At 40.0% G+C, this 17,839-nt stretch overlaps 1 long non-coding RNA gene across 1 annotated transcript in view; it reads right to left on the reverse strand.

Moving 5' to 3' along the window:
- LOC132484177 (uncharacterized) overlaps window positions 1–17,839 on the reverse strand; it is a 219,692-nt gene that overhangs the window by 152,961 nt on the left and 48,892 nt on the right. Inside the window, exon 4 of the long non-coding RNA XR_009531163.1 lies at window positions 13,316–13,422. This is a non-coding gene — a long non-coding RNA (uncharacterized LOC132484177). The remainder of the gene's footprint in view (window positions 1–13,315; window positions 13,423–17,839) is intronic.

Genomic DNA, 17,839 nt, shown 5'->3' on the forward strand with positions numbered 1-17,839 from the left:
TCTTCCAAAACTCTTCTACTAATTCTGCACTCAACTTCTAGGTATTACTTGGAATCAATTTCATCCACACCAAACTACAGGATAAAGAAGCTCAGAAGGGAAATTTCTTAACCGTGTATAGTACTCTGACCACATCCTGCCCAGAAAGGAGGGGCTGAGCTGTGGGTCACTGCCCAAGGCATGTAAATGCACAGGCCTTCTTGGTTGTTTATTTTATTTGGGGCCTATGCACTTGGACTTTTGAGAAAATTCTGTCACCATTATCAAGATAATCTTTCTTACACTTTGGGGAGTTTAACCCTACCCACACAGATAGAATGACTCACCCCGGAGGGGTCTGAGTTGGTGTCTGGTAAGGCAGTGAGATTAAACAACTGCTTTAAAGAGTAGTGTCCTAAATTATCCCTGTAGCAATTGTCTCTATGAAGAAAGGCCCAGAGAGAGCATCCAGATATTATTTCACAGATACCTGATACAAAGTCCCAGCAGAAAATAATGGCACACTCAAATTGTGTAATATGAAGAGAGTTTATGATAAAGAGACTCTTTTCAGAGAAGTGGTCTGGGTATGGGGAAACAAGAAATAGAGTAGCACTAGGGGCTAGCAATGGCTGTACTCCCCTTACTGTCCCTAGGCCTGAAGAGGCAATGGGAAGGAGCCGTTTCCAAGGAGATAGAGAATTATGAAGAGAGGGTCCCTAACAGGAGGTAGGGGCTATGACTCACAGTATGGGGACCCAGATAGTCTACACTGTCCCCACAGGAAGGGAGTCAGGGGAATAAATACTCCAATTTCACTCCTATCTGATTGCCAGATCTCCTGCTGGTGCCTCCAACTGGCCAATTCCAACAGGAAGCCCAGGGCAAGGAAGCAGTCCACAGGTCAGCCTCCCAGGGCACAGAGCTAGGAGAAGGGTGACCATTGGATCTAGAAGGGGTAATCAGAAGACATGCAGCAGATATGGTACATGTGTAACTCAAATTCAAGAAACTCAAATCCAAGAAAAGTGAGACATCTCTTTAAGCCTTCTCTAGCTCTAAAATTCTTTAGCTCTAAATATATTTATAATTTTATTACATAACCTGGTATTTTTCTTTCCAGATTACCCAAGTACTCCTTTAAAAGAATGTATCCAAATCCAGGGTGGAAAATGGGCTTTATCTCACATGTCACATGTTATCTCACATACCTCACATGTCAGTATGGGTCATACCTGCCTTCACTGTCTAGTTGAGGATTGGAAGGTCCCACTGGGCTCAGCAGGAAGAAGTGCTGTGTTGATGAGTAATGCCTGCTATGAACTCCAGAATGGCAAGGTGCAGAGAACTCCTCATATTAATATGAACCAAAGCAAAAGAAGAAATTGAGATAATTGAGATAATTATCCTGATAATCTGGTTTAAAATAAATTTATCCACAATATTCCCTTTAAGTGTATGTTTACATGTTTGTGTATAAATTCAATCTCTCTGCTTTCTCCAGTACAAAAATCATTTTTATGAGTATTGCATGCACTATATCATGTCAGTTTCTAGAAGCATGAACAGTTGAAACGTTTGACTTTATCCTATTTTTATGGCTTTTGCGTTCACATGTTCAAACAGCATTGATGATCTTACAAAATGACTTGTTCCTTTTATGTTTACTCTCTAGATTTACACAGTCCAATGTGGTAGCCATGAGCCATGTATAGCCACTTAAATTTAAATAGAATTAAAAAGAATTCAGCTCCTCAGCCACATTAGCCACATTTCAAGTACTCAGTAGGCACATATTGGACAGCACAAATATAGGCTGGTTCCGTCACTGCAGAAAGTTCTATTGGAAGATGCTGCTCTAGATCCCAAGGCTAATTGCTGGACACAGTGAAAATGATGTGTCTGTGAGTATCACTTAGGCATTTCAATAATCCCATTATACCAGGCAACCAGCTAAACGCTTTATAAACATTATCTCATTTAATTGTTTTTTTGTTTGTCTTTTGTGGTGAGACCACTTAAGATCTGCTCTCAGGAAATTTCAAGTATACAGTATGGTATTATTAACTATAGACACCATTCTGTACATTAGATGTACATTAGATCCTTAGAACTTCATCTTATAACTGAAAGTTCACACCCTTTGACCTAAAATCTCCCTACTTCCCACTCTAATAGCCCCTGGCAGCCACCATTCTACTCTCTGTTTCTATGAGATGGGCTTCTTTTTTTTTTAGATTCCACATATAAGTGATACCATACAATATTTGTCTTTATCCAGCTTATTTCACTTAACAGAATGCTCTCCAGACTCATCCGCATTGTCGCAAATGGCAGTATTTCCTTCTTTTTTATGGCTGAGTAATATTCCATTGTATATATATATATATATACCACATCTTCCTTATCCATTCATCTGTTAACGGACACATAGGTTGTAGCCATATCTTGGCTACTGTGAATAATGATGCAATGATCATGGAAGCACATTTCCTTCAAGATCATTATTTCACGTCCTTCAGATATATATACTCAAGAGTGGGATTTCTGGATCATACAGTAGTTGTATTTTTAATTTCTTGAGGAAACTCCATACTGTTTTTCATAGTGGCTATACCAATTTACATTCTGACCAACAGTGCACAAGGTTTCCCTTTTCTCCACATCCTCACCAACATATGCTATTTCTTGTCTTTTTGATAATAGTTATCCTGACAAGTATGAGGTGATATCTCATCAGGGTTTTGATTTTTGCATTTCCCTAATGATTAGTGACGTTAAGCACCTTTTCATGTACCTATCAGTCATTTGTATGTCTTCTCTGGAAAAAAGTCTATTCAGGTCCTTTACCCAATATCTCACTTAATCTTCACAACCATCCTGTGAGGGAGGAATTCTCACTCTCACATTGTAGACAAGGCCAAGAGAGGTAAAGTAACTTATCCCATAACCACAGGTAGTAATTAAAAGAGCTCAGATTCAAAACTAGATCTTCCTGACATCAGAGCTCATGCTCTTTACCATTATACCTGCACCTGCAAAAGAAATAGCAATTCTATTGAATAATTCACTTGGTTTTTTGTTTAACACCTGACACTCCCTAGAGATATTAACTAAGTTAATATACAATTTGTTTTCAAAACCAGCTTACTTCCTTACATAATATATTGTCATCTGTTGTTCATAATATATGATAAAGAAAAATATGAGATGTCCTTGAATTAACTTTTTCTCCATTTTTCATATTGTGAATATGAATTAATAAGTAAATAAATGATTGTCTTAATACTTGTTCCATCAGTATCAGTCAGGGTCCCATCAAGAGACAAATGGCATATTCAAACTGATTAACTGAGGAAAGTTTAACAAAGTGATGACTCTTTATCAAGGTGCAGTGTTTAGGAAAGCAAACAAGGACAAGTACATACCCCATGGCAAGCAAGAGTGGGAAGCCATTACTACCTAAAGGCTGTGGTGGGGGAGGAGCAAGGAAGGGAGCACTTTCTGGAGCCAGAGAAGGCAGCCATGTGGGGAAGGAAACTGATGGAAGCTGTGGCCTTCTGTAGAGGGACACAATGAACTTAGAGTGACTGAGCAGAGAGCCACCTCACTTACCAACTAGCCTCCATGGTGAGGGCAAGGCTGTCCACTGAGACAGTCTATACAGTGCAGCTTTCTGGGCTACCCAGAAAGATGGACAAGAGTGGAGAAAGGGCACGTACAGAAGATACTGTACATATTATCTGTTAGTGTTGTTTGGAAAAAGACTAAGAACTGTGATGTGTGAGGCTAATGTCAATGGGAATAAGTTGACTAACAACAGACTTCCTTATCTCCTAGAGAGTCACTTATGGACAATTAGATCCTTAAGGTAGAAGAAATGCCCAGACTCAGGCCCAGGAAGGCCATGAGTCTCTTCCCATCACCAGTTCAAGTACAGTAACTGAATACTGTACTTCACTAAGGGATTTCTTTCATGCCATGGCAAAGGACAGGGTAACTATATCATGGGGCTAATCTGAAGCAAACAGGGACTTACCAAGAACATTTGCCTGACTGTAAAGGCTGTTACATTAGTGACTCAAGAACTGGCAATAAGAGTCACAGTACTGAGAATGAGGACCATGGGTGGTCTTAATTCTAGGGCCATTTCTATGAGCTGCCAAATTTAGCTCTGGGGACTAATCTTTAACTCACTATTTTATTAAGTGCCTACTAAGTCGCAGATACCGGCAACCAGTCACCCAGTTCATCTCGTTATTCCTGGGCATACCGTTCCCTTTTCTTTAGTTATGACTTGGTACATGCTGCTCCCTTTCTCTGATACCCCCTCCTGGACCTGGTCCGGTAAGCTCCTACCCTTACTTCAAAACCCACCTTGGGGATCACATCCACTGGGAAACCTTTCCAATTTCTACCCTGAAGGCTGAGGGGCTCCTTCCCTGGGATCCCTACAGCTCTTGGCTCATCCTGCTATTACAGTGGGTATCAGAATCTTTTTACATGTCTGTCTCCTCAGCTTGGTGGAAGCCAGTGTTTAGCTTGGGAAAGGTTGGTTTTAATTAAATTTTAGTATATAAGTATCTTTCAAATGCACTGTGTTAGGCATTGTGGGACTAGGTGTGGGAGTAATGGCAATATGGGAGGAAAGAAGTAGATAAATAAAGAGTAAATAGGGATGGGCTTCCCTGGTGGCTCAGTGGTTGAGAGTCTGCCTGCCGATGCAGGGGACACGGGTTCATGCCCCGGTCCGGGAAGATCCCACATGCTGTGGAGCGGCTAGGCCCGTGAGCCATGGCCACTGAGCCTGTGCGTCCGGAGCCTGTGCTCCTCAATGGGAGAGGCCACAACAGTGAGAGGCCCGCGTACCGCAAAAAAAAAAAAAGAGTAAATAGGGGACTTTCCTGGTGGTCCAGTGGTAAAGAATCCACCTTCCAATGCAGGGGACGCGGGTTTGATCCCCGGTCAGGGAACTAAGATCCCACATGCCACAGGGCAACTAAGCCCATGTGCCACAACTACTGAGCTCGCGCGCCTCAACTAGAGAGCCTGTGTGCCGCAAACTACAGAGCCCACGCACCCTGGAGCCCACGTGCCACAACTAGAGAAGAGAAAACCCACACGCCACAACTAGAGAAAAACCCCCGCGCTGCCACGAAAGATCCTGCATGCCTCAATGAAGATCCCGCATGCCGCAACTAAGACCCAACACAGCCAAAACTAAATATTAAAAAATAAATAAATAAATAAAGTTCCTGAGCCCTGCCCTCAAAAGAAAGATAATCAGATAAAATACAGGCTGTCCAGATAAACTTGAATTTCAGATAAGCAACAGAATTTTTAATTTAACTTTCAAAATATATCTCATGCAAAATGGAACATCATACACTAAAAAAGTAATTGTTTATCTAAAATTCAAATCTAAGTGGGTATTCTATATTTAATTTGTTAAATCTGAAAACCCTGTGTTCAAAGGACTCATCCTCTAGTTGACGATATAAGATGTGACTACATGGGCCATTAGTGCTATCAGGCAGAGCATACTAAGAACACAAGAGTGCTGTGGTTTAGGGAGTGCTAGGAGAGACCCTGGTGACACAGGCCTGGATCAAGCCCTCCCTTTTTTTCACTACAAAGAGTTCCTGCCAATAAACTTGGCTTCTCTCTGGCTACCCCAGCTTACAGAAGCATGGTGTGATTGAAAGCACCCTGGATTTGAAACAGAAGATCTGGACTTAAGTCACAGGCAAAACACTGACCAGCTGTGTGACTTTCAGGAAGTCACTAAACTTCTCTGAGTACCATTTTCCTTTCCCATAACTGAAAAACTCAGAACCAACTTAAAAAAAAAAAGGAGGGGGGAGTCCTTATGTACTTGGGGATATCTCATATGGGACATACTCTGAGAAAAATCAGAATTTTCCTGTAGAAGATTCAGCCATTGCCCCACCTTTCTTTGCCTCCCATTACTGACAGACACTGGCCTCTAGGCATGAGCCAAAAATTAATACTTATTCCATGCCTCATCCCTCAGAATCTTCTATATCAGAGGTCAGCAAGCTTTTTCTGTAAAGGGCCCTACAATAAATATTTTAGGCCTGGCAGGCCATCTAATTTACAAATTATAAACTATTTTAGGCTTTTCAAGTTTCTGTTGTATCCACTCAACTCTTCTATTGTAGCGTGAAAGCAGCCAAGGATGATACGTAAACAAACGGGTGTGGCTGTGTTCCAACACAACTGTATTACGGACACAAAAGTAGAATTTCATATACTTTTCATGTGTTGTGAAATATTATTCTCCTTCTCCTGATTTTTAAAAATCTTATAAAATGCAAATAACCATTTTTAGCTCCCAGGTCAGGCCGCAAGAAAACAGACAGTGGGCCAGATTTGATCCTGGGAGTGGGTGGAGGGGGGTATGCCCAGCCCTGTTCTATGTAACTGAATTGTTAACCCATGATAAACATTTCACCCTGGAGGGATGGTTCATCTTCTACCATTTGTGCCCTAGAGCAGAGCTTGGAAAAGAGCTGGTCTGAGTTCTTAACCAGCCCTGGCCTCTGCTGTAAACTTGCAGTGTGAATCCGGAGAAATTATGTCACTACTTCCTGTCTCATCCTTCATCTGTTTAAAAAAAAACAAAACAAAACAGGGTGAGGGGGCATTATATTTTGCAAGCTGCTAAATAAAGTGGTTGGGAAATACAAATGAGGTAAGGACAGACACTTAGCAGGGAAGGTCCAAGTGTTGAGTAATATTGAAAATATATGGCAAGAGAAATAGAGAAATCAAATTGCTTTCCTTGTAAATTTTCCACCACGATGTTTTTACTTCATGGAAAGCAGAGTAAGGTGTGAGGTCATTTTTCCTTCACACACAATTCACTTTCATGGAGTTTGTAAAAAAGGAGAAGTTTCTCTCAACAGAGAAGTCCCGATGCCTGACTGAGCCAGAAGGGAGCATTTTCTCACAAAGGCCATTTCTGTCCCTCCCCTGCTCCTCCCCTCTATTCCCACACTTCTCCCCACCCCCATCTCAGCTACTCTGAGCATATCCCACTTTTCCTAGTTATAGAGAGACCCCATCTTGAGTCTTTTCTTCTGCAGGATTGTGGTGCTAATAAATACCAGGTATATCGTGAAGCCAGGAACCCAACACAAACACACTGCTTAGAAATCATTGTTGTTTTGATGAGATGATATCAAAAAGATAGAAAAAAATGTTTTTAATTCTTAAATTTTTTCAATTCTTTTTTTAATTCTTAATTTTAAAATTCTTAATTTTTTTAAAAAATTCTTTAAAAATGTTTTAAGATTCTTTAAGTTTTAACTCTTAAAACTTAGAGTACAAAGTGCCAGGTAAACAATGATACAGAAAACCCAAGTATAGAGAAGAAGGTGCTTGTTTCAGTAACCTGGGAATCTTTTTGCTGGTGAGACATGGCAATCAACTTTAAATGACAATCCTAGGCAGTTTAGGGAAAAGGGCCCTTCAAGTGACATGAGGGGAAAAGATCAGGTTTTTATAGAAGTAGAAAGCAACCACCAGAATGGAATGATAATTAGAGATAATTGTAGTCAAGTATAAGGGTGCCAGAATCCTGGTGTCTACCCAGCAAGTACAGTCGAACCCCCCTTTTAATCACTTCAAACATGCCATTTTCATTTCTTAGCTGGTGAATCTTTCACAGACAATCTCAGTGTATCTATAGAGCATTTTGGTTCAACCAAGGTCAAAGAAAGTAGGAGATGCATCTGCCATAGAGCCTCCCATTCCCTCTCAGATGCTTAAGTAAGTGGCTTAAGAGAAGCCGTGTGGAGTACAAAATGGATCACCAGGATTCAAGACCTGGTCTTGCCCCTTTTAAGCCAAGTGAATGTCAGCATTTGAACTTCTTTGAGCCTCAGTTCCTTTATGCGCAGAATGGGGATCATGCTCTGTTTTACCTAACACACAGCTCTGTTGTGAAGCTCAAACAGCATGACACATAAAAAGGGCTTTGCAAATTATAAAAATAGAAGTGCTTTCTATGATTATTATTGTTATTGAAGAAGGAATAGTTTGGATCAACTGCTAAGCTATTGAACAGCTGCTTTAGTTAGTTGAACAGATGGTTTTAAGGGTTAATAAGCACATGTCTTGGTCATCGCTTAGGACTAATGAGTCAGCGCCCAAGAGCACGAGGCCCAGATCATGGGCTGCATGGGACCAGCTCATCTGACTTGAACAGCAGGAGCTTCCAAGTTAAAGAAATCTGGAATTGAATTCCATATCTACCCCTTAATTCACTAGGGAAGTCCCTTATCTTATCCAAGCCTCACTTTCCCCAACCCTAACATTGGGACATTAATACTATCTTGAAGAGTTGTTGTGAGACTCAGAGATAACATAATCTCTGATACGCAGTACGTTTTTCATAAATAGGAACAAGTACTGTAAAGGGAAGAGGCAATAGCTTTAACCCTTACCAGCTATTTTATAAATGCATGTGGAGTTTGCATATGTGGACAATCTGCTCAATTCTATTTCTATTTCTTGAAAAAAAATCCAAAGGCATGGTCCACTGATGATGGTATTTGTACCTAAAAATGACAGCACATTATAAACTGACATCTTTCAGTTACATTTCTTATTATAATATAGTCTGCGAGATACACCAAAGAAAAACTTGATAATTTGATCTAAACTTGCCATAAGGCTGCCCCATGATCAAAACTGCCGATCCTCCCCATGCCCCAACACGGCCCCTTGTCTACCACAGTGAATCCTTTCCAAACTTCTGCTTCACTTTGCCCATATATGCAACCCAACACCCTAGCCAAACTGGACATCTCACTATTTCCCAAAGTAACCCTCTGCCTGGAAAGCCTAACACTGTACTAAATCAGTTATCCCAGAAACAATGAGACACTGAGATTTGTGTGCAAGAGGCATACTGGGGAGTTCTCAGGAAGACCTATGAGGAAGCAAGGGGTGCAGGATTGGGCAAAGGGAGACGTTAAACCGTGGTGAAGTTCCACAACTGAGGTCTTTAAATGATCCCACGTGAAGCTCTAGAGCTGGCATGGCCCTTCAGGGATGTCATGATTGTGTCCAGAGGCTGGTCCTCTACCCCACATGGACCAGTCACTGCAGGTGCGATTCCCTCAGGGAGGGGGCATAACCTTTGGCAAAGGGCAGGTCTCAGAGAGGGAGGCTGAGATCTGTCAGCGGCCAACCGTCCCCGCAGCTGGGCAATGTGTGTGTCCTGCTGAAGGGGCTTCTGCGCAGCACCCCACCACATCCACTACTCCGATTTCCAAACTACTGTCCAGTCCTCAAGGCCCATATTCACCACTGCCTCACCATGAAGTCCCTCTGACCCTGTATTCTCTCTTTTCATACCTGAGATACAGCCACCATACCTACAAGACACTTCCAGGTGCCTCTGTCGTTACCACTGAGTTCAGAGGTCACAAAGCTCAAAACATATACTTGGTATTACTTCTCAAAATTCCACTGAATGTAGAGAACGAGAAAGCTATACCCCTTAAACACATGCAGTGATGTGTGTTCTTCTTATAGTTAAAATTTCCAAGACCTCAGCACATTTAAGCATACTTAATTCTTCCTAGTCTGTCTGGTTCCTCATTTTGTTTATAGGAAAAAATATTTCATTGGTAATGATACACTTCTATTCTTACACAATATCCATTGGGGTTTTCGTTTCCTTTATTTGCTGAATAATTTTTCTTTGTAAGTATTCTCTTGAAAATATAGCAAGAAGTACTATATACTGAAAGGAAAAAGTAAGACTAGATGATCAGGGTCAAATTAATAAGAAATCTTCCAAATTACATAAAATTACACAAAAGTATCAGCCATGAAGAAAATATGATTGTAAAGAGAACTCAGTATTCACTGTAAGTATACCTATCCAGCTCCCTTTAGAAGTGAAGAAATGAAGATTAGTGTCATATTAATGCCATTATTTCACAAATCGAAATGATTTATTGGATTAAAAGCATGAAAATGGTTGCTCTGCAATAAGTAGGTTATGTGAATGAATAAAATTGAGTAAAATGAATGAATGAAGCCAAATCCTTCTACCAAATGGAAGAGATATATGTGTGAAAGATGTAAGTATATTTATGTTTATATGCATTTTTATACATAATAAAATATATAAAATAAAATATGTGCTTATACTATTTTGTATGTATTTATATATACATATGTGTATGTGTACACATATGCATTAAGGGAATACACACATACACATGCTTCCCTAAAAAATTATATATAGCTCTTGTCTTTTGGGTAATTACACCACTTCACTCTGAGAGCCCATTGCAAAGTGAAGTATCTCCAGCTCTAAGTTAACAGTATGGCTGTCTGCATATGATCCCTCCAATGCTTCCAAATCTACAACACCCTATACAGCATCACTGTTAGACCCAGGCAAGTGGCCCACCCCCATAAGACTGGGCTGCCAGAATGGTGTTGGCCTACTGATTTTTGTATGATTTGCTCACACTGGACATAGGATCATTCGGGTTGTGGAGTAACTGTCCACTTTTGGGCTTGAGCCTGGCATTTGTGGGTCTGCCAGTGTCCCCACTGCAGTGCTGCCTCCAGTCTACAGAACCTCAGGTTTGGGGAGGTGGCAGTAGGCATCCTTTACCCTGTGTGAGCCACCCTTCCATCCTTGCTGCTGGCACAAGGGTGACTACCCCACTCCCACATGCTCCTTGCCACATGTCAGCAAGTCCTCCGGAGTGGCCTCACTCATCTTCTCCAAGGTTTTTGGAGATTGTTACTCCACAAATGGAGTAAAATGGCCACAGACTCTTGCAATAGATCATATTGCATTGTATTTTCCAAGGTTGGCCATTTTGTAGGAATGGGACCACTCTTCTCACTGGGCCCAGAGGACCCTCTCCTATCATCAACACTGAAAGAGATCACTAGGAATGCAGTAATTGCATCCTAAAGTAATCAAGAGAAGACATGGATGAAAAATCTGTTATTCTACATTTATACTATAAAATTACAAATGGTAAATTTAACATGACCCAAAAAATGAATTATTGTTCCCATTTTTCTGTATACTCTGGGTAAAACTTACATTTGTGGTCATCAGCAAAAAAAGCATAGTAATGATCCTTTAGAGTCACTGGAGGCCAATACTTATAGGCAGCATGATAGAGGATGAAGTGCCATGAGTAATGATATGACCAGCACTAAATAAATGGTTATTAGAGACCTACCCACACTGCTTCAATACAAACAGACTCCAAAGAGTTATGGCTTTGTGAATAATAACATACTTCTCACCTTTTTCCCATTGTGGGAGATATGAAGTTAGACAGGAATGGTGTATTTGACAAAAAAGAAAACAGAGAGGTGGTTCCTAAACCTTAACAGGAAGACATGGTACCTAGACACCATGAAGAATCTTCACATGCACTGAATGGACAGCAAACAAATATGTAAGTACCACTTCTTTACACATTATTCTAAATCTTCATTGATAAATGACTATGCCTCAAATGGGCGCATTAATTTTATGTTTTTTAGTCAAATTGTTTAAATAGACAGGGCCCTGCAAAAAAATATTTTCTCATGTACAGCCTCAAGATGACCCTAATCCCATACGAATTTTAAAAAATCACCCTGAAACCTAGAGATACTGAATGAACAATAACTTTCACAAGCCCTTTTTTTAGTGCAGCAAATTCTCTAAACACTCCAGATTGTGATGAATATGATTATTAGAGTCAGCTGATGATATTCTGTATCAAAACAATAAAATGTCTTCCAATGGAATTTTTGAAAAATATACTGACTCTTAAAATCAAATGTTGAGACCAATGAGACCATTTCCCTTGCACCATATGTCAGTCATATCCCCCATGCTCTCCATTCTTACCTATTTTTGTTATCCACTACTTAAAGCAAAAATTCTGTAATTATTTTAAATTTCAAATATAGGTAATTCATATTTAAAGACAACCGAGGATAGCACTGACCCAAAATGCCCATTACATCTGACTTGGCTGCCTCATTTCTTCTTTTGTCCCTCCCACCTTCAAGTAATCTAAATAGACCAATGAAAATGTTTCCTCGTTTTCATAACTTCCTGAAAAAAGGCTCCATCACTTTGTCCAGTCACTCATTCCAAAGTCTAACAGTGTTCACACTGCTTCCATATGAGGCACTCACCCTTGATCTCATGAACATATCTCTGGATTGATTGTTCAGGTCTCTGAAGCCCTAACCAGAGACATGCAATGACTCCATCTTAGTCTATATAAGCAAATAAAACATTTTTTAAGGAGTATCTTTTCCAAAAGATCATCCCTTAAATTCCTCTGAATTTATCTGCTACTTTCAAGCATAGACTCAAAATACACAAAGTACTTCTTAATACTATTAAAAATTCATTCCTAGACATGCTGATAAATACCTTCCCCAGAAGATTATTTAAGCCCTTTTGATTAACTCTGTGGTAAGCTATGAACATCAGTCCATTTCCTTTCTATAATTTTTGTTTTGGTTTTTATTCTTCTTCCACTTGCTGTTTTTCCTATTTGAAACTGAGGTCTCCCAATTTTAACCCATGTGAAAGAAACATATTATTCAGCCTCTTATCTGCTGTGGGGTTTACTTGACAGATTTTCTCAATCTCTACAAAGTAGGAAGGTTAAATTCCACTATGCCAGCTTGTAAGTCCAACTCCACTGTAGTAATATCACCACTGAGTCCTTCTCCCTAAGTCCCAGTCCTTAAAATTACAGGACAGTTTCCCCTCAGAACTCCCCAAGATAATGCCTGATGGCTTTAGAGACTTTGGGGCACAGTCAACATCTAGATATGAGAAGTGAAAGCCAGAATGCAGTGATTCACATTTGCAGCAGTTATGAAGTTTACATGGTAAAAAATCAAGCTCTCTTTTATTCACTGTAAATGAACTTAAATCAATTCACTGACAACAGAAAACTTATGCCTAACAATCAAGGTAAATGTAGTCACTGGTTTATTCTAGAGTCCTGGAGAGGGAATCATCAGGGATTCTCCCTTCCCTTTTTTTTTCCCATATCCCTAAGAGGTGATCCAAATTGGGGGAGGGGATTTTTTAAACTTCCCGCCATCAGGCTGAGTTCACCAGTAGATGTGATACTCAAAATGTTTAACAAGCAATAGGATACAGGCACCAACCAGTCAAAACAGATACCAACTGTCACAACTGATAGGGCCTTGCTAGTGAGTACCAGGTGATGTCAACCCTGGCCATGAGCATCCATCCACACTGACTTCTAATGGAGCTTGTTCTTTGATCCTTGGAACCTACCACTATGGCATCCACAGTTGAAACACCTGCATCCTGTTCTGTTTTCAGGTTGATGGGTCCTCGAAGGTCACAGAGAGGACTCCAGAGACTTTTGGATCATTTGACATCTAAATACGAGAAAGAAAAATTAGACTGTAATGATTCAAATTTGTAGCAATTATGAATTTTACACATTAAAAAATAGTAAATGCGAAAGACCGTTCTTACAAACTACCTCAGGGGGATGAAACATTTTTTTACTATCTGGCATTTCCTGGGGTTGCAGTCATTTTGGCATGCTGCTTTAGACTTTCTCTGCCTAGACCTTCCTGCTGCCTTTTATTATACTTTGCTGCTGTAGCGCCATGATGGAGTGGGAGACAACCTACAAGAATTGCTTTCTTTCTCTTGAGCTTCATTAGGAAGCAAGCTACATGGCCCCAAATTCATCCCACCCTAACCTATCCTATCCTATCCTTAGGTTCTCCAAAGTCTCAGTAGGAGAAGAACAGGGCACTAAACACTTGCTGCAGCTCCTCACCAGCCTCTAACCTCTATTCTCCTGGACGACTCCTGCTCAAACCTGCTCTCCCTTGAGCAGGAAAACACTCATGAGCCATTCCTTCCCACTCTGTGGTTTGGCATAAACTCTATGCATTGAAACTTCCAAACTCTTAAGCTTTTGAATCTCAGGTTCTTGTAGTAAAAGTCTCAGCTTTCAAGAGTACTGTCACTGAGGACTTTAAAAAGTAAGCTCAGAAACTCAACTGACTTTTAGGGATCAGCTATGTTAGCCTTCTCCTAAAGTAATGAATTCCACTGATACAGTGGGTAGAGGGCTGCAAAGAAGGAAATTGTGAAAAACAACACACACACGCACACACACACACAAATTCCTCATTATCTCCAAACTGTATCCTTTGCACACATCTTGGGAGAAGTTCTTTCAATAACCAAGATAGAGACCTAGAGGCCTATAAAATAATTTATACTGGTAAAAACCAATTAATCCTTTTTGGCTTGTTGGAATTAAGATATACATATTGATACCTAATCAATAATTTGTGATAAAGATATTTAAAATACAAAATATCTTCATTAAGAAAATTCTACTCCATTTAATATACTACTTGTTCAGTGATCTCAACTCAAGGAAAATTCAAGACAGTACATCTATCCTCTACCATTTTTTTTCCCCCAAGAAAATGTTTCAAGAGATCACACTCCACATTTGTATCACCCTGTTCTAAAACCCTTCCTTCTATAGAAGGAAGGAGGTGGCTTTAAGGACAGTTAAGATTTTTCACACTGAATTTTAGGAGCTGATGACATAAGTCAACACCTAAGGATGCTGACAATTTGCTTCTTTGTTTTTAACACTGGTTTAAAAGGAATACATTCCATCTTAGTCCCCCCCACCAATCCAGGAACTAAAATACATTTTTTATATATAATATAAATATTCAGTGTCTGAGGGAAGACTGAAAACAATGTTTAGTCTCCCAGTAATGTAGGCATTAGCATCTTTCTCTGTCTTCCTTATAGCCAAGAGACGCAACATATCTTCGTGGCAGTAAAAGTGGAAAATGGACCAAAGAGGAGGAGGAGGAAAGGAGGGGCACTTAATTTTGAACAGCACTTCACAGAAAACAATAACTCTTCCTCTGACCTCGGTTGACCCTGAAAACAACCTATGCCATAGGTGAAACCAATATTACCATCACCATTTTACAGTTAATGAAACTGATGCGCATGAAGAGTGTGTATGATGCAAAGCCACGGAGTTTAAGTGATAAGCTATGAAAAACATAAATCCACTTATTCTGATTTCAAATCCCATACTCTTTTCACCAAAATGCAATGGCATCCCCAGTTAAATTCACATAGATTTGGAGGCTGTGACAATTCCTCTGAGAGACCATTCTCATCTATTTTAAAAAAATTGTTTTTTTATGTATCTATTGAAGCTTACAGTCGAGAACACTTCTCCTCACCTATATGCATGTTTCTCCTCTTCCTTTAGAAAAGGAGACGTGTTCGAAATTTCTCATCTTCTTTAGGTGAAGGGATATGACTGAGTTATGGTAAATTGATTGTGGAGAAAAATGATGAATACCACTTTTAGGCCTAGCCTCTTATGATCACTCTCACAATTAGCCATGTTCTTTTTCTTACCCCATTGGTTACCCAGATGCAAAGGAACCAGTGGAGAAAACTAGATGGAAGAAGTGAGGGTCACTGAATGGCTGCATGGAACAGCAATGGCCTATGACACAAATGAAAAATAAGCCTTTAATGTGAAAGCCACTGACATGCTGGGGCTCTTTGTTAGACCACTAGCGATTTATCCTGACCAGTACAAAGAGCAAAGAAAATATCATATTTTAATGCCTAGGATACAGTGACACTGCATATTTTAAATGATAAAGAGAAGATGGGGGAAACTGTCTTCGATTTTCAGTGTTCTCATATTTGACAATGAAAAATCCTAATGACTAACTAGTCCAGGATTGGTGAGTTTTATACACACACACACATTTTGCTTTATATTACACCAAATCATTCTTGTATAGAGTAAATTCAAGCTTTGAAAGGACAGAAACTAATATAAGTGGGGGAGGGGTCTTCTTGAAGAACATAAATTACAAAGAAAATTAGGTACAAAAGTAAATATTTATTGAGAATTAGAAAATAAATGACAACAAACTGAAAAATTTTTAAGTGGACAAATACCATAAGCATCACAAAATCCAAAAAACATAATATAATATTTTTATTAATTAACTGCCTGATAAACCTATACAATATTTACATTTTTAGGCTGCATACTCTTTTATCACCCCCTTCCTATGACAATGACTTTCTACTTTTTTAATAGAGAGAACAGAAAGATAAATGTCTTTCTTCTAAAATAGTTGGTTGAAATTTGTTTTCATTATTGATGGTAGCATCATATGCATATTTAGGATTATTGTGAACTTTGGGAAAATCTCTGTAATACTTCTGCTGTACACGAGTGTGAGGTTTAAAAGAATTATCCACTGACTGGCTTCCAACTCTGTAGATTTCAGACCTTGTTTCTCCTCTTCAGTCCACATGCTTCCAGTGCTGAGGACCATCACACACAGTATCAAGATAGAACCTCTGGGCCTCCCTGGTGGCGCAGTGGTTAAGAGTCCGCCTGCCGATGCAGGGGATACGGGTTCGTGCCCCGGTCTGGGAGGATCCCATATGCCGCGGAGCGGCTGGGCCCGTGAGCCATGGCCGCTGGGCCTGCGCATCCGGAGCCTGTGCTCCGCAACGGGAGAGGCCACAACAGTGAGAGGCCCACGTACCACAAAAAAAAAAAAAAAAAAAAAAAAAAAAGATAGAACCTCTGCCCTGAATGTGTGTGTCGCGATGTTAGGTGAGCTGGCACAATGGGCAATAGAAATTTTCCTGGAAGATGTGCATATACCAGGATACCTAGCTATAATATGGAAGTGACTGAAAATATAAATACATCCCACTAAACCCACTCTAAGTGTATCCTCAATTGTATTTCTCTAAGCCAGATTTTTAAAATATACAAAAACCATGATTTCCCCTATACCACTTGACATGAGGAAAAGTGTAACATGAGAAATGAGAAAGTTGGAGAGCGAAGAGTGAGCTTAATTGATTGCAGTTAAAATATCTAGAAATTTTTCTTAGAAAAATTTCTAAGGGGTTAATGTTTAATAAACCTCAGGCTGATGTCTAAAGCTAGCATGATCCATGGCTTTGGGTGTTAAATGCTCCACTCCCAAATTGCAAATGGGATTCTGGAAATCCTAAGTCAGCTTCATGACCGTATTTGTTGAAAACTAAACTTTTTTTTTAATGATTTCATCAGGTAAAATAAAATAAATTCTCTTTTTAAAGTTAGTCCAATCATGTCCCAGGTATCTCTCTCTCTCATTGTAACATAGATAGTCCAGCAGTTACACTGAATTTTGTGACCACTCATAGGAGGCAAGACCATACACCAAGGTGCCTAAGGTACATTATAAAGATAGACATAGCTTATGGGCACATAAAGGTTTTAAGGCAGTCACATTAGCTAAAATATGACCCTTTGAATTTTTTAATTACTTAAATGAATTGAAATGGAAGATGAGTTGAGATTATCCATGTGAGTTAGAAGTTGAGTGGAATTAATCTAGGAAAGCTCCTAGGGGAAGATGTGTCATTTGGGGCAGTATTAGGATAGTGGTTAAGTTCCATGAGGGCATGGACTTTGTCTGCTGTGTTCACTGCCATCTCCAGTGCCCATAATACTGGGCAGCACATACTAAGTGCTCAATTAACATCTTTTACTTGAAGGAAGGGAGGAAGGGAGAGGGAGAGGGAGAGGGAGATGGAGAGGGAGAGGGAGAGGGGGGAGAGACAGAGAGAGAGAGAGGGAGGGAGGGAGGAGAGAGAGGGAGAGAGAGAGAGAGAGAGAAAGAAAGAAAGGAAGAAAGAAATAAAGGAAGGGAGGAAGGGAGGAAGGGAGGAAGGGAGGAAGGAAGGAAGGAAGCCTGT

This window comes from Mesoplodon densirostris, chromosome 1, assembly GCF_025265405.1.
Source record: "Mesoplodon densirostris isolate mMesDen1 chromosome 1, mMesDen1 primary haplotype, whole genome shotgun sequence".
NCBI lineage: Eukaryota > Metazoa > Chordata > Mammalia > Artiodactyla > Ziphiidae > Mesoplodon > Mesoplodon densirostris.